The 21993-nt window shown below is 41.3% G+C and overlaps 1 protein-coding gene across 1 annotated transcript in view; it reads left to right on the top strand.

The window, feature by feature from the left end:
- LOC122803639 (NACHT, LRR and PYD domains-containing protein 1b allele 2-like) overlaps nt 1-21993 on the top strand; it is a 466610-nt gene that overhangs the window by 108346 nt on the left and 336271 nt on the right. The window contains exon 3 of the mRNA XM_044073390.1: nt 19520-19593. The gene's annotated coding sequence lies outside the window, so the exon portion shown is untranslated. The remainder of the gene's footprint in view (nt 1-19519; nt 19594-21993) is intronic.

The raw sequence follows: 21993 nt of genomic DNA, 5'->3' as shown, positions 1-21993 counted from the left end.
GATTCTGGCTCAAGAAAAGAAAGACCTTCTACAGCATTTGGAATATGTCATAGCAGTGCTAAGATGCCTAGGGTATTCTGTGAACGAAATAAAGTCCAGTCTAGTACCCTCTCAAGACATGTGCTTTCTGGGTGTGAGACTGAATACAGCAGCCCAGATGGCCTTTTAACCCCGGACAAACAAAAGAATCTTTCCAGTTACTTCCATCACCTATCTCTTCAGTCCGGGCTGACTGCAAGGACAGTCCTTCAAGCCTTAGGGTTCATGGCATCTTGTATTCTGGTGCTTCCCAATGCCAAACTGCATATGAGGAAGCTACAATGGTATCTCAAAAATGTATGGACACAGCACTGCCAGGATTTGGACACTGTCATTCAAATAATACCTTGCATTCAAAAGGAATTTTTGTGGTGGGCTCAGGAATGTCACCTAAACAAGGGACTCTCTGTGACCGGCCAGAGGCGAGTCAGATTCTAACGACAGATGCCTCAGACATTGCTTGGGGAGCTCATCTAAATGGAAAGTGGATACAAGACAAGTGGCCTGCCAGACTACAGCATCTACATATCAACATGAAGGAGATGTTAGCAGTCCAATTTGCATTAATGGCTTTCAAGGAGTTACTTCTTCCAGGACAGGTGTTGATTCTAACAGACAACACAACTGTCATGTGGTACATCAACAAACAAGGGGAACACATTCTTACCCATTGTGCAGGCAAGCAATGATTTTATGGGAGACTGCGCTCAGCTTGCAACTAACTCTTCAGGCAAGGTTTCTGCCGGAGCACAGAACTCCTTAGCAGATGTGTTAAGCAGACAAATCATGGATCCCCACGAGTGGAAACTGGATCTTCATGTATTTCAAAAGTTGACAGTGTCCTGGGGAACTCCAGACATAGATCTGTTCGCTTCTCCACTAAACCACCAGCTGCCAAAGTTTTGCACAAAGAGGTTTCATCATACAGCTTGGAAAGTGGATGCTCTTTCTTTCAGTTGGAAAAATCTTCATGTGTATGCGTTTCCACCTCTGCCTCTTCTTCCAAAGGTGCTTCTAAAGGTCAGACAAGACAAGCCAAGGATGATTTTAATAGCTCCAGATTGGCCTCGCAGCACTGGTACCCATTACTGAGGAGTCTGGTAAAGAAGCCTCCATGGCCTTTACCCTTGATTCCACACCTGTTGTCTCAGAGAGAAGGTCACCTGCTCAATGTCAAGCTTCACTCTCTTCATCTAACAGCCTGGCATATTCTGTTTTGAAAGACAGCAGGTCTCAACTTCCTCAACAAGTTTTAAATGTGATTATGGAAGCCAGAAGACCTAGTACAAGGAAAGTGTACGCAGAAAAATGGAAGAGATTTTTATTTTGGAGTGCAGCAAACAATTTGGAGATTTCGGGGCCAAATCTGAGTGTGGCTCTTCAATATCTTACTGAGTTATTGGACAAAGGTTTGTCTTTCTCTTCCATTAAGATTCATGCTGCAGCAATTTCAGCTCACTATGACTGTGACCCACCATTGTTTTCGCATCCTTTGTTCAAGCAATTTCTTAGAGGGGCAAAGAATATAAGACCCCCACGTAGAGCTCCTACTCCTGCTTGGGATCTCAATTTTGTGTTGGAGAAACTTACTCTACAACCTTTTGAGCCTGCGGCTACTACTGACTTGAAATACTTGTCATGGAAGACTGCTTTTTTGTTGGCCATTACTTCTGCAAGAAGGGTTTCTGAGTTGCAGGCCCTTATGGCAGTGGAGCCTTTTGATTTTTCATAAGGATAGGGTATCTTTACGTACTAATCCTTCCTTTATGCCTAAGGTGGTTTCTAGTGTGGCTTTAAATCAAACTATTCATTTGCCTACTTTTTATGCAGATCCCCAAAATAAAGGGGAAAAGATTTTGCACACTTTAGATGTACACAGGCAATTGCGTTATTATTTGAGCAGGACTAAGAATTTTAGGCAGTCTCAGCAGTTGTTTGTTTCTTTTGCCTTGAGTTCTCAGGGCAAGCCTGTGTCAAAACAAACTATTTCTAGATGGATTGGGTGTTGCATTACATTTTGTTATTCCCATCATGGCAAGGAGATTCCAGCTGGGATTAGGCCTCATTCCACTAGGGCTACTGCCACTTCAACAGCATTTCTGAGGGGGGTGGCAACTAAGGATATTTTGGAGGCAGCTACTTGGAGTTCAGTGCATACTTTCTCTAAGCATTATCACCTTCCTCTCTACTCTAAGTCTAGGGCTGGTTTTGCCACAGCTATTTTGCAAGGCATGTTGTCAGTTCCTGCTTCCTTATGATTTGCCAGCCTCCCTTACCTCTGCTTTGGGATTCTACCCAATAGTTAGGACTGCAGCAATGTGGAATGAAGAACATAGTACAGTTTTGTACCTACCATAAATGTAGATGTTCGAGGATCCACATTGCTGCAGTCCAATTTACCCTCCCTCCTTCCCCTCTGTGTTTAGGGGTGGTTGTGTAGGTGAGGTTATATTCTGCTACTTTTGTATATTTTGTATATATATATATTTTGGTGCAGGTTTGTTGGGAGTTTTTGGTTTTTTGGCCTTATCTTTTTAGGGTCTTCTGACATCTGGGGCAAGAAAAGACTGAGGATATGACGTCGGTCATGCGCATTAGTACCCTGACGTACTGACGTCAGTCTAATGCGCCCTGACCAACGTCAGCCATATACTTTGGTATTCGGGCCGACTGGACAGCGGACTACCCAATAGTTAGGACTGCAGCAATGTGGATCCTCGAACATCTACATTTATGGTAGGTACAAAACTGTACTTTACTCTCCTTGGCTCACTAAACATACAAAATCATTCCTAAAAGAAAGGGATAAAGCTAGGCATGAATGGACCCATAAAAATCAACAGTTACTCTCCAGAAGTATCTCCAGCTAAGAAACAAAGCCAAAACCCAAATAAGACTTGATAAGAAGAATTACTATACTAGCTTACAAGCTAAATACCAAAATAATCCTCAAAAATTCTGAACCACTTTAAATAAAATAATACGACTAGGGCAAACTAAGACCCCTCAATCAACAGCAAGTAACCCTCCAGAATGTATTGCTACCCAGTTTAATAAATACTTCATTGACTCCATCAAAATCCTTACTAACCAAAATGCCCAACATTGCCCATCAACCTAACCTCTCTACTGGATAATAACAAGACCTTCTCCTTAAAACCAGCCCAACCCATACCATATACAAATACTTGCTCAGGCTAAAACCCACAACCCTGGCAGCTGACAGCCTACCCTCAACATACTTAAAAATAGCAGCTGAAGCCATCTCCTATCCAGTTTCCCTACTAATTAACCATTCCATATCTCAGCAATGCATCCCCACTCTCTGGAAAATTGCTCACATCATACCCCTACACAAAGGAGGTCCCTCCAACGACTTCTCCATCTATCGATCCATAGCAATCTTATCCCCTGTATCAAAAATCCTTGAAAGGTGTGTTCACACCCAACTACTTCCAAATACTTAACCATCTCCTAGACAATAAATTGCTTACAAATACTCAGCAACTTAGAAATAAAGGTGAGCTAGTATCAGCAATCCTTTTAGACTTATCAAAAGCCTTCCATACAGTGTCTCATAACAAACTGCTGACTGCCTTGTCCAAACTGAACCTAAGCTACTCCACTCTAGCCTAGTTTCAAAACTACCTCACAGATCAGCAACAAGCGGTACGGTGGAACAAACCTCTTTCTCCCTTACTACAAGTGACTATGGGCATGCCCCAAGGGTCTATTCTCGGCCCCCTCCTTTTTAACCTGTTTACAAATAATCTCCATAATGCTACAACTCTAGATACCCTTATACAGTATGCAGATGATTCCACTGTCATATGTTGTGCCCAACTATACCCGAACTTCCAAACTTAACCCAAATGTCCTTCAGTGCTACTGAATCATGGTTGACAGATGCCCAATTAATCCTGAACCCAAATAAAACTAAACTTATGCTCTTCCACCCCACTAAATTCAAAACCCAATCCACTTACTTCACTATCACATCCAGTAATAAGACTTTGATGAACCAGTACCATCCACCCAACTTCTTGGTGTTGTTATTGATCAAAATCTGAAGTTCGACTTACACATTGCCCAGACTGTAAAAAAGTACATAAGAAAATAGGTACTTTATACAGATGCAAAAAGTACCTGACCACAAACTCCAGAATAACCACAGCCAGAACTCATCTTCTGTCAACTTTACCGTACACCTCAGCCATCCTTACCGACCTCTCCAAATCAGACCTAAGCAAGCCTGCTATAATAAGATAGCGAAATTTGCTACTAGTTGTCTTCCTAGAACCCATCATTGTAATGCCCTACGACAACTATCTTGGTTAGAATTACCCCATCAACTCATCCTGACACAACTCTCTACTGCCCACCAAATGTACTATAAACCCCCAGCTTTACAAGGCCTCCCCAATCCCCATACAAGTACCCGTCCACTAAGATCCACTAATAAAGCTCTAATTGAAGTAACCAGGAGTGAAAATAGCTCAGGTGACTCTCTATACTCCTACTACATTGTTAAGCTGTGGAATGCCTTACCACTTGAGATTAGAACTATAACTAGCTTACAAAACTTCAAGCATCACATTAAAGCCCACCTCACCAACTCCTGGACTTGTACATGTACTGGGCATGGGTAGCCCAAACCATGAAACTAGCTGATTTTGAAATTTGAATTGCATATGTAATGAGCATTGAATTTAAGTCATATGACTACTTTATGTTGTTTTTCTCACTGTTAATATCTATCACATTGTAAATCTTCAGCTGCTATGTTACCTGTATATAAGAGTAAGCATCCTAATTGCACTCTCATTGTATACAATGTCAATACTTGCTGCTATTGTAAGAACTGACTTCTAGAAGCATTGTTATTTGATTGTTGGTCTTGTCTCCCACTTGACCGATTTATTTTGTTTTAGTCTTTTTCCCGTTATGAACGTCTGTTACTGTTGATGTCCTTCAAGGATGCATCTGCAGTCCTAACAAATGGGTTGTCCTGGCCTCAGGCAGCCCTTCGGTCGGCCGGATTCCAAAGTCTGGTTCTGGCCTCGGCTGATGTCGCACTTCACCCGACGTCATAGCTGCAGTCAAGCGGGTATAAAGGCATCCGCCGACGCCATTTTCCTCAGTCTTTCTTGCCACGTGGCGCCCGAAGCAGAAGCTGTTCGCAAGTGCCGGTCGGTCAGAACCAGAGATTACTACTACCGAAGACTTCTAAAAAGCTAAGTACCCCGTTGGGGACTCTCTCTTGCCTCAGCCGATGTCAGAAAAAGTGAATAACTGTTTAACTTGTGGGAAACAAATACCTCATAAAGATTTCCACTCTTACTGCCTACCTTGTTTAGGCCCAGACCACGACGTAGCAGCTTGTCTAGCCTGTGCTTCCTTCAACCGACGAACACTTAGACGTCGGTCGGAGTTTGCAGAGGAGTTTTTCGGCTCCGCTTTTGCTTATATCATGCCGTCGGAGACTCCGACTTCGCAATTAGCTAAAAAGCGTAAGGAAAAGGACTGACACTCGCGGTCCGCGGTTTCGGCCGAAACCACGGTTAAGCCAACCGCGAGTGTCTCGGTTTCGGTGGAAACCGAGTCCGAGGTTCTTCCTTCGGCCGAAAGCTTGCCTCCTTCTACCGAGGCCTCTTCCAGCAGGGCTGAATCTGCTACGGAAATTCCACCTGCTCTTACAGTTTCTCAGGACTTATCAGATACTATCCCCTTTGATGTATCTACTCCAGCACATGGAGCTGCTAGGCCCCCCTGCATCCATGTCAATTAAGGCTTTTGCCAGGGCCAAAGCAGCTAAATCTTCTAAGGCCGTGCCTGCTAAAACCCCCTCTCACAGGCCTAGCTCTAGTACCCAAATGCTTAGTCTAGCAGAGGATCTCATTTCTTTGATCAGGGGAACCCAGTCTCACCCTGACAGGGCCTCTCACCCACCTCCAGAAAAGAGGCCTAGAGCAGAGCCCCCTGAGCCAGTTTCTTCAGATTACTCCACTGATGATTCAGAAAATGCAAATCCTCCAGAAGGCCCTTGTTCTCCTTATGAGGACTCTGATGCAGAGGATTCCATACCTTCTGCCTCTCCTCCTGAGGAATTTTCTTTTGGGGAAACCTTGCATGCTATGAGGGAACAATTTCAATGGCAGGGCCAGGATTTTTCAGACTCTAGGAAGAGGCTTAGGACGTTTTTGCATTTACCACAGCATAGGCCCTTAGCTATTCCTCCAGTACTTACAGTTGTGGATGATGCATTTAATGATGCTTGTACTGCCCCTGACTCACTTCCTCCGGCCCCTGCTAAGCCCGACAGATACTACAGGGTTCCGGACACACATTATCATTTGTATAAAGCTCCTATTGCAGATCCTGAAACTATTTCACAAGGCCCCAAAGCTGTAGCAGCTGCCTCTGTCAAAAACCCCCTCCCCTCTGAAAGAGAATCTAGGGCATTGGAGAGATGGGGTAAAAAAGTTTATACTTCTGCTACTCTTTCGGCTAGGGCCTTAAACTGTCAATTCCACATGATTCAGTATCAGGAATTTCTGTTAGATCAGCTCACTAAAAAACTTTCATCGCCTGAGCCTTTAGACCGTAAGTCCCTTCAGGATTTGGTGCATAACACTCAGCAGGTCAGTAATCATTCCTTAAAATGCAGCTATGATGCACTGGAGGCTTCCTTTAGATCAGCTATGACTGGTACAGTAATCAGAAGGCATGCATGGTTAAAAGAGCAATCCTTACCAGACCATGTAAAGGCAAAGCTTCTAGATGCTCCCATGGAAAAGCACAGTTTGTTTGGTTCCCCTGCACAGCAAGTGTTGAAAAAGGTGGAAGAAAAAGCTAAATCTGTCCAGACAGTCAAGGATTTCTTACAGGTCCAGCCTCCGAGGTTTAGTAGGAACTGGCCTTCCAAGAATTGGTCCTTTCCAGACGCCACCAGAGCACAGAGAAGCAGGAATAGACGCCCTAGAGGCAGAGGACAATCCAGAGGTGCCTACAGGGGACGTCAGTGGCAGCCTAACAGCCAGAGAAGTACTGCCACAGATCCAGCCACTACCACTTCCACAGGACATTCACAGTGACTTGGCTCTGAAACCGCCTACCAGGGAGCAACTGGGAGCACCCTTAGGTGGAAAATCAGCCTTATTTTCAGCAAATTGGCATTATATTACAAGAGACAAATGGATTTTAGAAGACAATAGACAAAGGCTACAGGTTTCACTTCCATACTCTTCCAAGGAAGAGAGGAATGCCAAACCTACCTCCAAACCAAAAGAGAAACGCTCTACATCAAATAGACCACTTACTAAGGATGAGAGCTATAGAAAAGGTACCGCCTATGGAACAAGCACAAGGATTTTATTCAAGACTTTTCCTGGTACCAAGAAAGGAAAACCAATGGAGACCTATGCTCGACCTGTCCGCTCTAAACACATATCTCATTGTTCCAAAATTCAAAATGCTGACCCTACAGCAACTTCTTCCCATGCTGGGCAAGGAGTCTTGGCTGTTGACTCTGGATCTCAAGGAGGCATACCTGCACGTCCCCATACGACCAAATTGCAGACGATACCTCAGATTCCTTGCAGGATCAGAGCATTATCAATTCTCAGCATTGCCTTTTGGCTTATCTACTGCGCCCAGAGTATTCACGAAATGCCTGGCATCAGTAATTGCTCATTGCAGGCTTTAGGGAATTCAAATTTATCCATACCTGGACAATTGCCTGTTACAAGCGGACAGCAAAGACAAATTAACAAAAGATTTGAAAAAGGTTATTCACCTGCTCCAAGCCCTGGGATGCACAGTCAACACAAAAAAGTCAAGACTGATACCATCCCAAAGGATAACCTTCCTGGGTGCAGAACTGGACACATCAAACCAGATGACATTCCTCACAGCAGAAAAACAAAGGCAGCTACCACTTTATTTCATGGCATTAACAACGCAGAACCAGCTAACAGCAAGGAAAATCCTGCAAGCCCTGGGTTACATGGCATCCTGCATAATATTAGTACCGCATGCCAGACTACATATGAGGAAGTTACAATGGTACCTGAGGAATTTATGGTCTCAGCACAAACACAGCCTAGAAGCTCAAATTCCAATAATTCCATGCCTGAAACAAGAATTCCAGTGGTGGGCCCAGGCCTGTCAATTGAACAAAGGACTGCCCTTCCACAGGCCTCGCCCAAGCCAGACTATCACCACGGACGCCTCAGACCTAGGTTGGGGGGCGCACATGGTGGACAAGTGCATTCAAGGCTTATGGACTCAAGACCAGATGAACTTACACATAAATCAAAAAGAGATGCTGGCAGTAAAACAGGCAATTCAGACATTCGGACCATTTCTTCAACAGGGTCAATTGCTGATAAGGACGGACAACACCACAGTTATGTGGTATATCAACAAACAGGGAGGCACACATTCATATCCTCTATGCCGGATGGCAATGGACCTCTGGAGTGTGGCCCTGAGCCTCAACATTCAGCTCCAGGCCATATTTGTGCCAGGAAAAGAAAATATACTGGCAGACATCTTAAGCAAAACCACTACGGATGCCCACGAATGGATGCTGCATCCAGATATCTTCCAAACCATCACAAGGAAATGGGGACTGCCAGAAATAGACCTGTTCGCATCCCCACACAACCACCAATTGAAAATATTCTGCACAAGGACATACCACCCACTTGCTTGGAAGGTGGACTCCCTATCCTTCAGTTGGGAAAACCTGACAGCATATGCATTCCCACCTCTTCCTTTGATGCACAAAGTGCTACTGAAGATCAAAGAAGATCACCCGAGGATCATCTTGATAGCTCCAGACTGGCCGAGGCAACATTGGTACCCGCTACTGAGGAGTATGTCCCGGGAACATGCATGGCCTCTACCCCTACTACCTCTTCTGCTAATACAGAACAACTTCAAAATCCTGCATCCAAGCTTGAAAACTCTGCAGCTAGCTGCTTGGAACATTACATAAGGAAAAATAACCCAGATTTATCTCAAAGGGTTAAAGACATTATCCTGGAGGCTCGCAGACCCTCAACAAGGAAAACTTATTCAGCAAAATGGAAAAGATATCTCATTTGGAGTGCAACAAAAGGGGTAGATGCATCACTGGCAAACATAGCTAACATCCTGGAATATTTAGCAGAGCTTTTCCACAATGGCCTGTCTTACTCCTCCATTAAGATTCATGCATCAGCAATTTCAGCAGCATACAACATGGACCCTCCAGTCTTTTCTCAACCTCTACTCAGGCAGTTTCTCAGAGGAATTAAAAATGTAAAGCCACCAAGGAAACCACCATTGCCTACATGGGACTTGAACTTTGTGTTAGAAAAGTTGACACTTCCCCCTTTTGAACCAGCAGCAACAGCAGAATTACAGTACTTATCCTGGAAGACTGCATTCCTACTTGCAATCACTTCAGCTAGACGGGTTTCTGAATTACAGGCTTTAATGGCAGTACAACCCTTCCTTATCTTCCATCAGGATAGAGTGTCCATGAGAACTAATCCTACCTTTATGCCAAAGGTGGTCTCCAGGGTATCATTAAACCAAGCAATACACCTACCAACATTCTTCCCCAACCCGCAGAACAGGGGGGGAAAGATTGCTGCATACCTTGGATGTACACAGACAATTGCGCTACTACGTGGACAGAACCAAGAACAATAAAAGACTGACCAGCTTCTGGTAGCATATGCAACAGGAATGGAAGGAAAAGCAATTTCAAAACAAACAATCTCAAAATGGATAGGAAATTGCATTAGATTTTGTTACTCTTTTCATGGAAAGGCAACTCCAGAAAACATCAGACCTCACTCCACAAGGGCTACAGCCACTACTACAGCTTTCTTACGGGGAGTGGCTACCAAAGATATTTTAGAGGCTGCTACTTGGAGCTCCGTGCATACATTTGCCAAGCATTATAATCTACCTTTATACTCCAGATCCCGAGCAGGTTTTGCCACTGCTGTTTTGCAAGGGATCTTAACCACACCATAAATCCTTAGTGCCTCCTCCCCCAGTTTGGCTATGGTATTCTACCCATTTGTTAGGACTGCAGATGCATCCTTGAAGGACATAGTACAGTTTTGTACCTACCATAAATGTAGATGTCCGAGAGGTATGCATCTGCAGTCAGGATTACCCACCCTCCTTCCCCTCTGTGGTACTCCTAGGGTATTTGCCCATCTTGTAGCTAGCTGGGGGAATCTATTATGGTGTATTTGTTTGTATATATGTATATACATGTTTATTTCTATTTGCTCTCTATTGTTTGGAAACATTTGCATTTGTCCAAATTTAGCCTTCCTAGAGGGAACCTGGCATCTGGGGCAAGAAACACTAAGGAAAATGGCGTCGGCTGATGCCTTTATACCTGCTTGACTGCAGCTATGATGTCGGGTGAAGTGCGACATCAGCCGAGGCCAGAACCAGACTTTGAAATCCGGCCGACCGAAGGGCTGCCTGAGGCCAGGACAACCCATTTGTTAGGACTGCAGATGCATACCTCTCGGACATCTACATTTATGGTAGGTACAAAACTGTACTTTTTCTTCATTGTATTATACGATTTTCTTTTCTACTAACAAAATAGTCTGCTAATAATGGAGCTTTTCTTCCTGGGCCTCCACTGAAAAAGGGTTTTATGTCCAGTCGGACTCTCCTGGTAAACAAATGTAAAATAAAATAAAATAAATAAATATTCCCATCTTAGATTTTAATGAGTTGGTCCCAGTGTGTCTAGTTGCTATGGATTTAGATCATCAGACAGTTTTTTGGCACTGTAAGAGACTAGATAATAAACTGGTTTATTGGTATAAAATGGTTACTAAATAGTAACTTGGCAGGAAACACAGGTTAAATTTGAATTCCAATGAACTGCAAGGTTTTTATATGCATGCCTGTGAGAGAGAGAGACTAGAGAATGGAATTGACCTGTAAAGGTTCAATATATAATTTGGAGTTGGTGCATCTTTTACAAGACTCTAGGCAGCACCCATTTCAGGTTTACACACTAGTTTCAGTATTTGTACATGACTAACACTCCAGTGGTAACTAGACCGAGGGTAAGATGGGAGAAGGTATTGAAAGTAAGTGTTACTTAATCTAGATGGAAACTGGTATTTATTTATTTACATTTGTTTACCGGGAAAGTCTGACTGGGCCAGAAGCCCATTTTCAGCTGAGGCCTGGGGAGTAAAGCTCCACAGAAATAAGCAAAACACAATAGTTAGTATAATAGGTATCCATACAGTAAGACAAACAATACAGGTTGGGAGGGTGGCCTAATGGTTAAGGTGTTTGCCTTACAAATACAAGGTGCAGTGTTTGAGTCTCACAAGGGATAATTGGCTAGGCTTAAAATGGCTCACAAGGCAGTTAGCTTAGTACTAATCTATGAACCTATGAACATCTTGTAGTTAGTCTCTACAAAGTAGTATTCAATGCAGTTTTATACTAGATACAGGTTAAAAAAAAACACACAGGCATTTCAGTGAAGATCACTGTGAGAAAAATTAGTAATGTGTACATATTAAATAATAGTTATGAACAAATGAGATTTCCTTTATATATATTTTTGAGTAGTAAACCGTGAGGAGACGGAGAAATTGAGCTAAGGAGTGGGCAGTGTGTTGAGAGGGTTATAGATATCTTGTCAGTCAGGTTTGGGGCAGAAGCAATGCCAGTTCTTGGATAGGTGTTCAAATAGTAGTAGTTTGAAACTGGTAGATTCAGGTGTGATTTGAAGGGTGTGCGGTAGACAGTTCCATAATTTGGCTATTTGATTTGAGAATTGGGCTTTACCGTGAGTGTTGTCAGCTTTGTCTACTGTGAGAAAGTTTCTGTTTACAGATCTTAGACTTCGTGGGCATGAGTAGGGGACAACAAGTTTCTTGAGGGATGGGCAACTGTCAGGATGGAAGATGATATTGTGTGTGAATTTAAGTTGGTAGAGGTGGAGAAGGTTAGGTAGTTCAATCCAGTTTAATTTATGTAGAGCAATACAATGATGTGTTTGGTGGGGAAGGTTGGCTGCAAAACAGGCTATTTTGTAGTAGCAAGTTTCCAATTTGGTAAAGTCTGATTTTTTTTTAAGTTGGTAAAGAGGGGGAAAGCATATAGGAGCGCAAAGAGGAGGAAGTTTCTGGATATGGCTAGTCTGGTATTGTCAGTGAGGAATGGCTTGCTTCTGTACAGTGAGCCGAGTTTGATGTGGACTTTCTTAATTGTATTGGCTATGTGGTGGTCTAATCTGAGTTTGTTGTCGATTTTCACGCCAGGAAGATTTGTATGCTCAACTGGTTGGACGACTGTGTTGTTTGCTGAGAGAATGGTGAAAGGAGGTGAGGTCGGTGAATATTTGCTACTGGTAAATAGCATTAACTGTGTCTTTTTGGGGTTGAGGATTAGTTGCGATTTACTTAGATATGTTTCTATATCACTAAAAGCTTGTTAGGCTATTATTTGAAGGTCCGGTAAGGTATCTACTGAGCAGATTAAAGTTGAATCATCAGCATACTGAACTACTTTAGCGTGTGTTGTGGATGAGGCTAGATCATTAGAGAAGATGGTGAAAAGAAGGGGTCCCAGTATGGACCCTTGAGGGACTCCAACTGAGACAGGCAAAAGTGGTGATAGTTCAGGTTTCCATCATACTGCTTATTGTCTGTCAGAATGATAACTTAGGAACCAGGAGAGGGAGGTCTTTGATAGGTTTAGTGAGGCAAGAGTATTAAGGAGTTCCTGATGGGAGACCATGTCAAATGCTTTTGACATGTCTAGGAAGATTGATGCTACTTGCTGGTTTGAATTTCTCGGTTGATGGTGTTAGAGAAATGAATTAGGGCTGTGGTGGTGCTATGTTTCAGTCTGAAGCCGTGTTGGGAGGGAGAGATAAGGTTGTGAGATAATAGGTATTGTAGTAATTGAGTGTGGATGCATTTGTCCAGAATTTTGACACAGGAGGAAAGGATGGCTATGGGTCTGTAATTGTTTAATTCTGTTGATGTTCCTCCTTTATGTAGAGGGGCGATATAGGAAAGTTTCCTTAGTTTTGGGACATATTGTTCTGCTATTGACCTATTTACCAGAATGGAGATAGGCAGAGCTATGGCATCAGTTGTTAGCTTGAGGTACTCACTGGGGAGTTGGTCAGCTGTTAAGGAAGAAGGTTTCAGTTTTTTCAGCATTGTTCTTATGGTCTGAGTTGGGACAGGTTTGAGGTGAAAAGAGTTGTTAGTTTCCACATTAGGTGGAAGAGACGGCAGGGTGGAATTGTTCCCTGTAACTAAGGAGAGGATGGTGTTCATGAAGTAGGTGTTGATTTGTGAGGCAGTACTCACGCTTTGGTTATTGGTTGTTGGTTCTGGGGTTGTAGCTTTACCTGGGTGGAGGAGCGAGTCAATTGCTCGCCAGAACTTTGCTGCATTGTTTTCATATTTGTTGTGCATAGATGTATAATATGTTTTTTGTCTAGTTTGAGTTGTTTTTTTTTTTGTTTGATTACGGAGCTGCTGGTATGCTAGCAGAGTTTTATTGTTTTTTGTTTTCTGGTATTGAAACCAGGTTTTGTGCCTTAGTTTTTGAAGTCTAATGGCTTCTTTTGATATCCAGGACAATCTTTTATTTTTAACACGACATGTACGAGTTGGTGCTAGGCTATTTAGAATACCTAGAAATGTGTCAATGAAGTCTGTTACAACCTGGTCAAGTTGGAGATGATGGAGTGGTGTCCAGTTGCATGTCTAAGAATGCTTCGTTAGAGAAGTTTTTGGTATTTCATACAACTTTGTAAAATATGGTTTTGGGTGGGTTGAGCTGATGATGGATTAAGAAGGTTGGTCTATGGTCACTTAAATTATTTGGAATGCATCCAGAGAGATAATTTTGGGTGGTACTGTTAATAAGTGACCAGTCTAAGATAGATTCCCTTTTGCTATGTTTATCTATTCAAGTGGGAAACTGGATTGCTTGGGAGAAACCATGTAGATTTATGAAGGCGGAGGGGTTATCACCAGTGTAAGTGGTCTAGTCTAAGTTGAAGTCACCTGTGACAATGGTTTCATGGGTGTAGGTTGAGGCTGTCCAGGCAATGAGTTCCTCGGTGGCAGTGGGAGTATTATTGGGAGGTAGGTAATTGGCTATTATTGTAATATTTTTTGGGAGTTGATTCTGAGCCGTGTTACTAGGACTTCAAAGTTATCATCATAAGGGTATTTGATGGGTAGGTAGTCTATGCTTAGGTTATCTTTGTAGAAGACTGCAACCCCACCACCCTTCTTCCTGATCCTTTCTAACCTGTGTACCCTATAATCTTGTGGGAGTATGTCTGGGTCTTTTATATGGGGTTTTAGCCAAGTTTCTGTTGCTGTAAGAATGTTTGTAAGTATTGTGCAATCACTGCATGAAAGTCTGTGATTTTGTTGACTAGGCATCTAAAGTTAATGTTAAGAATGAGAAGGTCTGTAGTTTTAATGTGAAAAAGAGGTGGAATGGTAGCCATGATTGTATGTTGTGCAGTATGTGGCTCAGTATTAGGGTGTATATCATGTGAAGAAGGGGTGGAATGGTAGCCATGATGGTATGTTGTGCAGTATGTGGCTCAGTATTAGGGTGTATATCATGTGAAGAAGGGGTGGAATGGTAGCCATGATGGTATGTTGTGCAGTATGTGGCTCAGTATTAGGGTGTATATCATGTGAAGAAGCAGTGGAATGGAAGGCATGACGGTGTGTTGTGCAGTATGTGGCTCAGTATAAGGGTGTATATCATGTGAAGAAAAGGTGGAATGGTAGCCATGATGGTATGTTGTGCAGTATGTGGCTCAGTATTAGGGTGTATATCATGTGAAGAAGGGGTGGAATGGTAGCCATGATGGTGTGTTGTGCAGTATGTGGCCCAGCACTGGGGTGTTCCATATCATCATATAATGGGGTGTAGAATCTGTGACAATATACATGCATGCTTGTGTGATAATTTGTAGAGTATGTGAAGGTATTTGCTGAAGTGGTTAGTGTTATTGCTAACAACTGTATGTTTGAAGTGGAAGAATGCAATGTATGTGTGATTGTAGAGTTGGGAGGAGATGGCAAGGTATGAAAGTGAGGAGTGGATGGTATTAGCATAATATAGTGTAGGGCTATGGCAATAGACAAAGCTATAGTTGCCTGGGGGTGGGGGCCCTTGCAGGTGTGCATGCCGGCCAAAACAATGTTTAAAAAATAACTAGTGAAAGTAACAAATGTGCTGTAAAAGGAAATGTAAATAACCAGTAACAATGTTTAAACCATAACTGTTAAGGACCACATCTGCTAATAACAAGAACTGTAAATATCCAGTCACCTGTGCAGAATTGTCTATTAGGTATCCTTAGTAAAAAGTGTTATCCTTGGCTTGCAATAACTGTAGAGAGAAACCAGATCATAGCAGTGGTTTTATCTGGCAATGTTGCAGTTGCTGGGGGTGGGGGAGGAACCCGAGCTGCGATGATGCAGGTAGACCAAGTGTACTATGCAGACTTGTCTGGTAGGTATCCTTATTAAAAAGTATTAAGGCACTTCCTCTAAGTTAAGGAAATTCAGGATCTTTGATAGAAGTGTTTATATGAATACTTTTACATTCTGGTTAGATTAAATCAACTTTTCCTTGGACAATTCTCTAATGTTGGCAACATCAGTTGCACAAATGGAGTTAGTGTCACATTTTTTTGGAGATGTCAAAAACGTCATTTTAGATTAACTGTAGGCGCTTGTATGTCAAATTAGCAGGGATCTGGGAATGGGAGAAAGTAAGGAAACCCAGCCAAACTATTTTATTTGATTGATCTCCGTGCGCAAAATCCATTACTAAAAGATGGAATTCAAGAGCCCATCTGAATTTAGAAAACATAAAGAAACTCATGTCAGATTTATGACTGGAGAAGAGTTGGGTACCTATAAAGCACAAGTGGAAGTTCAAAAAAGAATCCACGGACTCGAAAATCCAAACGGACCAAGTGTTTATTGAAACAAAACACAAGTTAAGCGCTTTCGTCAGTCCAATCAGCTGACCTCATCAGAAGAAATTAGAAGACACACAAGCAGCCTTTCATACTTAAAATAAATCACATGCCTAAATAACAAAAACCAGATTGCATAAATGAATCAGACAGTTTACATAAACATGCCGATTCTAGTCATAGAAACAAGTACATAAAATATGTAAATGAAATAGTTTTAAGTAGTATAGGAGTATAACACTACTAATGCCCTTTGTAAACATTCTCTCAAATTCCCTGGGCATGATTTTAGATTTGTAGTGATAGAACAGGTTTTAGAGGATCCCAGGGGTGGACCGTGGAATGATCGTCTTGAGCATAGGGAGTTGTGCTGGTAATTAAAACTGGACGCACTCAATTTTCCTGGGCTCAATGACAGCATTAATTTTAGCTGTTATTTAAGACTATTGTCTTATACTATTTAAAACTATTTCATTTACATATTTTATGTACTTGTTTCTATGACTACAATTGGCATGTTTATGTAAACTGTCTGATTCATTTATGCAATCTGGTTTTTGTTATTTAGGCACGTGATTTATTTTAAGTATAAAAGGCTGCTTGTGTGTCTTCTTATTTCTTCTGATGAGGTCAGCTGATTGGACTGACGAAAGCACTTAACTTGTGTTTTGTTTCAATAAACACTTGGTCCGTTTGGATTTTCGAGTCCGTGGATTCTTTTTTGGAGTTATTGTCTGGTTCCTGGTTTTATTCCACAAGTGGAAGTTCCTTAGAAGATGAGACCCCTGACTGTGCTACTTAGATTTTTAACTTAGTCAATCAGTTTGGTTGGGGACCTTGGATTATTTTATACACTTTGGTAGCTATACTTAAACCATGAGATGTAAGAATATAAGAGTGATAGCAGCTCATGGACATTTTACAGGCTGTATTGTATTTACTTTTTTCCTGTGTTGTTATAGTTTGGTAATTGTGTTTTATATATTTAAGAACAACAGTAAATAACTGTTTTGCAAAAAAAAACTAACAAAAAAAAAAACCCACTAGCCTAGCCCACTAGTCCATACTTTGTTTGCTGGATTTGTAATTGGTGTCTGACACAACCATACCATTAAGGTCGGGGCACTTGCTCTAGACAGGCTAGTATCATTTGAGGTGTCCGACAGGGCTCTGTCTTGGGCTGTCTCCTCTTTAGTATGTATATAGAACAGAACTACCCAATCTGCATTCTTGTAAAACCAACTATTGTTTCTCCTTGCCCTATGTCAATGTATCAAGCCTGGCTAACTCGAATGTGTAAAAATCTTTTAACCAGTTTACTGTGTAATTTAATTTAATCCTGACTTGTGCTCAGGACTAACTTTAACCTGTGGAACTTGTTTAACTTGCTTACTTATGTAATCTCTGTAAATAGTCTGTTTGTAATATGTAATGCTGGTATTATGTAATGCTGTATCTGCTTACCCTTGGAGCTTTTCTCCCCGGGCCTCCGCTGAAAATGGACATGCATCCAGTCGGACTTTCCCGGTAAACAAATGTAAAATAAAATAAATATTCTGTCACATAAATACCTGATATCAAGGGACTATGGCTTTCTCAGTTTGCTGATGATTGCAAACTGAATGGTGGTTATCAAATCCCACACCAGTAATCCAATTTTCCAACAAGGGTTGGACCAAACAAATATGCAGTGTGTTCACCATGAGCTTACCCTCAACTCCAAAAACTGCAATGTAGTTTCCTTTTGTAAATCTAGCATCACTACTAGTTGCCATATAGATAGCATTCCACTTAAATGTGGCATAACTGTCAGGGACTTTGGTATGCATGTTAATAATGGACTCTCCTTTGACCACCATGCGTCTGTGGTAGGTCGAAAATATTACTACCTAGCACAATTTATTCTTTGTGGTATCTCATCAATGTTACAGTCCTACTTTATTCATCTCTTATTAGGGCCATTATTGAATATAATGCACTCTTCAGTATGTACCAAGCACCTAAACTGGTTTGAGAGACCTCAACCCTTGGCTACCCTTAGCTACTCTGATAGACTAAAAGCTCTGTCCCTCTACTCAGTGTCATACAGACTCTTGAAGGGGTGATCTTTGCTTAGCTTTTTGTGCTGTGAATCACCCATCTCTTTAAACTTCTTTAACCAAACGCTAGTAGTCATGAAAATATTCATTGTAGAGAACTAAATCTATACAACCACACCAACATCTCAAAATAGTGTGATAGATACATAACCCAATTTATCTGGCATTTCTGGAATAAGCTGCCTTTAACTATCAAGAAGAATATTTCCCAGAAAACATGTAAAAATAATCTGGATGACTGGATGGGTAATCACAAAATTTTGAGCAGGGATATGTGCTGAGAACCCTCCTAATGGCGGACATTGTTACTGGCCACCACTTTTGCATGGTATGGCTCCTTTGGCCGTAAGTATAATAAGAACCAATGAACATGAATTGAGAAGAGCCCGTAGAGTCGACACTCCTGCGTTTGCATCACTGGGGCAAGTAGAAACTCATGTTGTTACCAGAATGGAAATAAATCACTTCTTGATGCTTTCAGCCTCATTCAAAGAGAGGTTGCTCTTTTTGTTGTGTGCACTAAAGGAAATCAACTTTCAATGTATTGTATTGTTGTCTTTCTTGGAGATATCATAATTTGAAGGTACAGTCCAGGTTCAAGTTAAGTGTACTGCGTGGCTGCTGTCATAAATGTCCCTGCTTTTCCTTTGCATGCTGTTAGGAAATCGTTCAGGTAAATTGTTTTTTATGTTAGTGCTGAATCTCCAGCTGTCCGGTACCATCTCTGCTAACAGGTCAACGTTCCACCAGAAGGTTAACGAGGAGGAAGAAGAGCAGTGATATGAGGAGGAAGAGCAGCAGTGATGCTTTTAGGTTCTTGCATGAAGAAGAAAAATCTCTGCATGGCTTGTTATCAGATTTATAACTATACGTTTGTACCCAAGTCAGTGTATAATGTGAGGTTAGCAAATGTGTTAGAAATATAAGTTCACATTCTTAGGACACAGTTTTTTTATTTTTTTATTTTTTATTTTTTATTTTTGTTCTGATAAGTGAGAAATAGGTGAACAGGTGAGGCCTGCTGTTTCCAGTAGGGAAGGGACCTAAATGAAAAAAAAAAAAAACAGCTAGCAAAATATTGCAAAGGTGTGCAACTTGTTACAAACAATTCACAAAGGTAAGACTCACAATTTGAAATCCCAGTGAATGTAAACGATGACTAGCTACTTACTTAGTACATTTTAGTTATAACTGATTTCCTATGAAAATATTTCAGATAAGTTTTTTTTCAAGATTTTAGTTCAATGTAAAATATAGTATTAATGTAACATTTTCTAGATGTCTGTTTGCCATTAATTCTATGTAATAGTTTTCACACCTAAATTTAAGGATGTTCTTTCTTTCTGTACAGAAACATCGGAAAGCACATCAGCTGTGTCTGCTAATACAGGAAATGTTGCATGTGAAAGATGCATCTTGGGAAAGGTACTTTGAGTTTATTCAGACTTGAATTGCATCTATTTTCACACTGATTCAGATTTTTTTTCTTTTTTTTGGGTTAATTGTTACAAAGACATGCATCTAAAGAGTTTCTCCCCCGGGCCTCCATTGAAAATTGACTTGTTCCAGGTCGGACATTCCCAGTAAATAAATAAAAATAAAATAAATAACTGTCTTTGGAACTGACATCCATATCATTTGGATGCATTGTTGTCTGTTACAAGAAATCCACCATCTAATGCAAGCCGCAGTCATCAATGTTCATTGTTGAGGAATCAAACTCATAGTCTCAAAAGATCTTTGGGCTTGCCACCTAAGTATCTGTGATTATACACTCTATTCTCCACCTGTCTATCCAGAATCCTTTTAAATAATGTCAGTGTGTCTTGTTTCCAAATTGTGACAGGAATAAAGTTCCACCATCTCCCAGCTCGACTATGGAAAGAGTTCCCAAGTCTTAATAGGTTAACACTGATAAGCAAGCTGTTATTTCATGTGGATAACCAACCCCTTTATTAATTCTAATACTTGCACCATAATAATTGCCATGTATACATTTATACATAGTAATTTAATAACTTCTGACAAATCTATAGTTACTTGTATAGAAATACCTCTGTAACCTCTCCAGTTTTTGCAGCAGAGTCTAGTTATACACACAGAAAATGGCGCCATGCTCCAGAATTGGGTGAAAAAGAAGTTACATACTTAACCATAACAGTCCATCTTTGTTGTCTGTTTTCATTCTTCCTTAACTAATGGGTTCAGATCCGATCCCTCGGATCCCACTTGGCCAATACTAAATCTCGTGGCAGCCAAGAATTCTCGAGCTTCTCCCTTACCCACAATGCACCAACCCCAATGACCTCAGATCTTGTTTGCTTAAATACAGAAGAAAGAAATTTAGTATATAGACTTGGAGGGGGGCTATATGTGGAGTTCAGTAAAAAGGACATAACTGTCCTGTAACCATTCATTCTTCTAGAAGTTTCATGGACAGTGTTGGAGGGAGGGGAGTTGAGGAAGAATGAAAATGGACAACACAGATGAAATGTTACGTTAAGTACATAACTTGTTTATCCAATGTTGTCAATTTTCTTTCTATCCCCAACTAATGGGACAGAGTCCCCCGCTACCTGAAATCTTGGGTGGACTCGAGGAAGGATATTCCTGAGCACAGTTGAACCAAATGATGCTCCACCCCTGGAGACCAGATGCAGATTGTGTGGGGAGTAGCCCAAGTTGCTGCTGCACAACTATCGTCCATGGACACTTTGGACTGAAATACTAAGAAAAGTAGGCATGGATCTGGTGAAATGGGCTTGTACAGTTTTTGAAAGAGAAATACCCATTTTGTTGTAAATAAATGAGATACAATCAGTTAGCCATCTTGATGGTGTAACTTTGATAACTGGTTTTACAATTTTTGGTTCTGCAAATTAAACAACTGATCAGATTTTCTGAAATCTTTTGTTCTATGTAGATATAAACACAATTGTCTGTACACATCCAATAAATGTAAGATATATTCTCCTTTGTTAGTGAATTTAGGAAAGAATACTGGTTTGATTAATGTTGGATTCTGACACCACCTTAAGTAAAAAGGATGGGTTAGTTAGTAACGCCACTCTATCTTTGTGAAAAACCAAGTGTGGCAGTTTAGAAAACAAGGCTTGAATCTCTGAAATTCTCCTGGCAGAGGTTATAGCTACTAGAAAAATAGTTTTCCGTGCTAGAAATTTAAACTGCCAGTTCGAAAGGGGGTTGAGTAAGAGACTGCCATACCAGATTCAACCCCATGGAGGGATAGGATCCTTAAAAGGATCTTTTAAGGATGCTTTCCTTAATTTGTGAGAAACTACAGAAGAGCCATCAATTCCAGTGTGAAAATTGGATATCTCAGCTAACCAAACTTTAATTGTTGCAAGATTGACTCCTTTTTTAAAAGATGTGCCAAGAATTCAAAAATGTTATGTGTAGGAGCTGAAAAAGGATCACTACTGGGTTGTTTAGCCCAGAGAGAAACCTCTTCCATTTGCTGGCATCGAAGTTTCTGCTAGAAGGTTTACGGGAAGATAATAGTATCTGGATGCGAAAGAAGTCACTAGTAAACCAAGAACAATGCACCCAGTGGCTGTCAGGACTCCACTGTTGAAGTACAGCCCCCACACCTTCATGAAGCTCTTGGTTTTGCAAAGACAACCCTTGGTTTCCACTACTAAGCTCCTGGACTTGATCGGAAAGTGTCTGAAGATACCAAGCTGTCCCACAAAAGGCTCCAATAACCAAAAAGTAGAAAATGCCAGTAAAGATGGACCCACTGATAGAAATTCATTTCTGCCACTGTACTGTTGAGGGACCATTCATGAGGTAGAAGAATGCACC

This window comes from Protopterus annectens, chromosome 5.part1, assembly GCF_019279795.1.
Source record: "Protopterus annectens isolate FY-2018-M chromosome 5.part1, PAN1.0, whole genome shotgun sequence".
NCBI classification, from domain to species: Eukaryota; Metazoa; Chordata; order Ceratodontiformes; family Protopteridae; genus Protopterus; species Protopterus annectens.
This window is presented reverse-complemented; position numbering and strand designations above follow the sequence as displayed.